Source organism: Propithecus coquereli, unplaced genomic scaffold, assembly GCF_000956105.1.
Source record: "Propithecus coquereli isolate 6110/MARCELLA unplaced genomic scaffold, Pcoq_1.0 Scaffold686, whole genome shotgun sequence".
NCBI lineage: Eukaryota > Metazoa > Chordata > Mammalia > Primates > Indriidae > Propithecus > Propithecus coquereli.
In genome coordinates, this window is record NW_012152907.1 from 83058 (window position 1) to 88384 (window position 5327).

The 5327-nt window shown below is 40.8% G+C and overlaps 1 long non-coding RNA gene across 1 annotated transcript in view; it reads right to left on the bottom strand.

Annotated features, from left to right (window-relative positions):
- Window positions 1–447: 447 nt before the first annotated feature.
- LOC105823628 overlaps window positions 448–5327 on the bottom strand; it is a 6931-nt gene continuing 2051 nt past the window's right edge. The window contains exons 2-3 of the long non-coding RNA XR_001138155.1: window positions 3955–4104; window positions 448–545 (exon numbers count right to left, since the gene is read on the bottom strand). This is a non-coding gene — a long non-coding RNA (uncharacterized LOC105823628). The remainder of the gene's footprint in view (window positions 546–3954; window positions 4105–5327) is intronic.

The following is a 5327-nucleotide window of genomic DNA, read 5'->3' on the forward strand; positions in this document are numbered from 1 at the left end:
TTAAAAATAAAATAAATAAACATTTAAAAAAACCATGGAAAAACCAAAACCACTCTGTATGTAAGCAGTGACAGCTAGAAAAAAATAGTTCAATTCTATGAATAATAAGAAATACGTGTTTGTGAAAATCACTTTATTACAACAAGGTACTAGAGCTTATGGACATTTAACATGGAACGTTGTTTCCAAACTGTAGCGCTGTGGTTCACATGGTTTCCTCCTGCTTCATATTGCCCAGCATTTACCTTTTCTATGTACAGAGACCCACATGTGCACATAAGAATACACTTTTCCACATGGCACTTTCTAAATGCTCTTCCTGCCTCTCTCTGCTCCACCCCTTTCTCTCTCCTTCCCTCTCCTGCCCCATCCCTACCACCTCCATCTCTATTCCTCTCCCTCCTTCATTCTACCTAAGGCAGGAACCTGGAATTTAATTTTGGGTCTTGAACACACTTACATGAGAATACTTCTTGACGTCCTTAGTGAGGATCTGAAGGGGAATGGTCTTTGGTTCCTCCTTTTCTTTGGCAAGACTGATGTACCTAATCAAATTCAATAATAACCCAAAATAGAGCAAGATGAATGAGCTAATAGCTTATTTTCAAATCAATCTATGTTGCTAATATGTTCAGTATACTTTATGTTATTTTTGAAAACACATGGATAGACTCAGCAAGGTCAAATTATGGGTTGAAAAACCATGGAAAATGTTTCAGAAAAATAAGGCATAGCCCAGAAAATAGCAGGTTGCCCTGTGATGTGAGATTTGGGTGGCAAATCCAGTTCTCAAGCACTCCTGCCTGGACTGGAGGGCCCAGAACCTTCCTGGGTCCAAGGGTAGAAAGGAGCAATTGTGTTGAGAATTGCTCAGTAGAGTAACTCACGTTTATGGAAATTTAATGTATGTTTTGAGAATGATGTTAGCTCCAACTCATAGGTTGGACAAGAGGGAAGGATGAAAGTGGTAACCAGAACTTCCTCAAAAATAAACGAAACATGCATGTCAATGCTCCCATTATTTACAGAAGCAAATAGGGTATATCTAAACAAGACATTATTTGAGGACACTCTGACAATTTCTGTTAAGAAAAAGGGGAATAGTTTGGGGACCCTGCTTTGCAGAGATTTGCATTTTTCTATCACAAATTAAAAATTTTAAATAGATATACTGACAAAATACCTTTGAAGTAAAGAGATCCATTGCTTCTTTAGTTCCAAAGAACTGCAATTTTAAGAAATGGGAGAAAAAAATTAAACTACATAAGATATTTATACTAACACATTAAGACTGTCTTTCCACATAGAAGCACCAGTAGTCAGTTGTTACCAACGTGGATGTGTGTATAAATTGTGCCTTCCACATAACGGAGCATTGGATGGACCCTGCTCTTTCACAGGCAGTCCACAAGGATGGAAAGTAGGTCTCAGAGAAGAAGAGAGGTTGGTTTGGAATGGAAACACCTTATTGCAACTATGTGATGCAAGGTATGTGATCACGGGCAAGTCACTCAACCACTCTGAGCTGCAGTTTCCATAGCTGAGAAAGGGGTTAACTAAACCTCACTGTGTTCTCCTAGCTTCGAGTGCTGTTCTAACGTAAAGAGTATTATTGTTGAGATTAAATCATACTTAAGAAATTCAGCATTCGCATGGAACACTCTTGGCCCAGAAACAAGAATGTTTTAAAGAGGAAAAATCTCCCACTTCATTTTATTTCTTTCTACACATAGCAAAACTGCAAGGTGTTAAATCAGTTCCTAGAAAAGTTCTTTTTCATCACTACAATCCTCTGATGAAGATCAGCTCACTTACTGCTTAGTCATGATTAATGTTTGCTCTGCCAGTTCACTGCAGCATTTAATAGTTGAGTTAGAAATGTTTGAAGGCTCATTCATCCATGGACTTATCACTTAATAATTTTTAAAAAATTGTGGTAAATTATCTGTAACATAAAACTGACCATTAGTGACATTTGGTACATTCAAAATATTGTGCCACCATCACCATGATCTTGTTTCAGAACATTTTCTGAGAACAAAAGCGAACTGTGGACCCATTAAGCAGTCACTCTCCATTCCTCGTTGTCCCCAGCTCTTACACCACATTTTGTTCATCCATTCATCCGTTGGTGAATATTTGGTTTGTTTCTGGTTTTTGGCTATTATGAGCAATGCTGCTATGAACATCTGTGTGCAAATTTTGGGGTGGTTCTATGTTTTCTTTTCTGGGGGATCTATACTCAGAAATGAAATTGCTGAGTCAAATGGTAATTCTATGTTTAACTTGTTAGAGAACTAGCAAACGTTTCTGCATGGGCTGCCACCTTTTATATCTCTACCAGCAACAGCTCCCCAATTCCCACCTCCACACCATCTCAGGACCTGTGTCTCAGGACAGTGGACCACCCACTTGGCCCCAAACCTACATACATACATGGACACCACCTTTAATTACTCATGCCAATTTATAGAAGAATAATAATAGCAATTAGCAAAAGGTGCCAGGCATTGTTGTAAATGACTTACACATATGCACATAGCCTTATAGCCAACATAACATGTGTAAACCTAGTTTCCACATTTCCCCCTCATTAAAACAAAACGTTTCTTGGAAACTCCCTCATCAAAGACTTCATACATTCCCAATTGAAACTGCTTCCTTTCACCTGCAACATGGAGAAGACGTAAAGCAATAGGAACTGAAAACCTTTGGAGAAATCTGTCGTGGAAAAGAAGACACGTAGGGAATGACACAAACATGTATTTCTTCCCGATGTGCTTTGGAAATGTTTTCCTTAAGTCAACAATTGAATTATTGCAATTTGGTAAATTAACAACTTGGAAGCATTTCAGTTGTCTAAACTTCATGATGATGCGTGGGACTTTGGCAGAGTGAAGTGAGGAGGAGAGGAAAGAAGGGTGTTGAGTGCGTGCGATGAACTCTCAATGAGTAAAACTAGAATGAGACGAGCTGTGTGGTTGCTCAGAGAAGCAGACACGTGCTGCACGATCTCTGTGAAGCCAAGAGTGCTGACTCAGGGTGTTCAGGGCAGGAAGCCACACTGCCCATCCTCATGCCAGCCTAGGAATGTGTTTTGGGAAACTGACCTGCATTCCATGGATCACACCTTTGTTTCAGATTGTCGCCTCTCTATAGATACCAAATAGGATGATCTGCTACACAACAATGAAGGCAACCTAGTATTTGATGGTATGATGAATTTTATTTGTATAATTAAATACTATTTCTTTAGGGAATTAATTTGGGAGTATAAAAGCAACCTTTCAAGCATAAGTGGACTAGTGAATAATACTTGATGAAGAAAGATCTATTCTAGTAGTTTGAAACATAGACAATATCTGGGCATGGAGGAGAGGATGCTAGAGAGGAAGCCCTAGAGCTGTGGTCCCCAAACTTTTTGACACCAGGGACCGATACGATGGAGGAAAATTTTTCCACAGATGGGGTTGGGGAGTGGGGGTGGTGAGGCGCAGTTCTGCAGCCCGGTTAGTAACAGGCCAGGGACTGGTACCTGTCCATAGCCTGGGGGTTGGGGACTGCAGCCCTAAGGTCTTGCTCCTCCAAGACTCCTTCCTCAGCCCCTGAACATCCACTTGCCAAGTAGCGCAAAGAGCCCTGTTGAAAAACCACTAATCAAAACTAAAGGAAATTTCTACACTAGTTCCCACTATCTAACTATCCATTTGTACATATTTGCACATAAAAACCTCTCTGGGGAAAGCACATAGCACACAAGTGTCATAGGGACGGCCAAGAATTTAGATACTGGCTTAATATACATCATACTAAAGTGTTTTCCTTTTTAAGAAGATTCAGAGAAATAATTAATTACATGTTTCTATCTGTCCTAGACCATGTGAAGTTGGCTCATACTCTCTGTGTCCTTTCCTAGCCAACCCACATTAACACGGGCCCCGCTGTGGGTCTTACCGCACGGTGGCCACGAAGTTCTCTGAGGGCCAGCCCAAGACAAAGGACCTTCCGGCACCAGTGTGGCCTTTCCCTGCTTTGTTCGCGCAGTCAGCCGTCCACAGCTTGCTCAGTGGTATTTCGTGCTTTATTTTAAAAGTTTTTTTATACCTAAAAAGATAATCAAGCAAGATCTGTTAGTTTCCTAAACGTGAGAGCAGCCATGCTCATGGTAGGAATCCTACTCTCCCTGCTCCGGGCACAGCGTGCCTCAGTCGTCTCCGTTACCATGGAGCACAGCGCAGCAATGCTCAGACGGACTGTTACAACCTGTGTGCAGCTGAGAATGAGATGTCACAGGGAAGAAATAAGTTTGTTAGTGCAGGGGACTAGTTCATTCTAGTAGGTGCTTCTTTCTGAAAAAAATTATCTCATGTTAGCAGTGATCATAATTGTACCCACATGTTTACTATGGGAATGATTACAGCTCATTGCCTAAAAATTGTGGTAAAAACTCGTACAAAGTGGCAACATTCAGCACTTACACGTCTCTTCCCAAGAAAATCTGTTTTGTCCACTTCTAGGGCCTTGGGCTTATAAACCAAATTCAAATGCCTTAGATCACTGACACTTTCTAATAGACTCAGTGGATGCAGAAAGTCTGTAAGATGATCTTTCAGACACTGAGTGTCTTAAACAAGGACATTCTTAAATTGTTATAAATGTCATTACATCATAAAACCTTCGAGTGTATGCAAACAACAATCTCAAAAGCAGTGTGCAAAAAATGAGAAATGTTGCGCATCTTCCATGATAATGGGTCAATCGAAATAAAAATTCAGCTCTTGCATAGATGGAATGTTCTAGCAGAAAAGGGACATTGTCTTTACATAAAATGATTTTAGCAGAGTATCGCAGGTTCTATAAAACCCAGTAAGATATTAGCAGTATCCAGGACAATAAATGGCTTCTGGTAAGAGAACGAAGGTCTCCTCTCCCTAAATACTATCACAGTTAACAAAGGGTAAGAGAAAAAGTGAAGGAAAACATGCTCCCCTTACAAATGGAATGTGAGTGGTCTGCAAGATCCTAGGAGACAGAGCAGAGCATGGTTGTTGATTGCTTATTGCTCAGGCTGAGCACTGTTGGGTATAAGGAAAAGTAGCAGGAAGACCACAGCCCTGGGACAAAGGCTGGCTGGACTCAGTCCCTCCCCACAGTGTCCCAGTGTATGACCTTGGGCCACTCACTGAGCCTTTCTCAGCCTCTGTTTTCATGTCTAAAAGCTGAAGAAGATAATAATACTGGCCTTGGAGGGCAGTTAGGAAAATTATGTGAGACATCTGTGATGTTTCTAGTATGGCCTGAGAACCCCTCCAACAAATTGTAGCTTC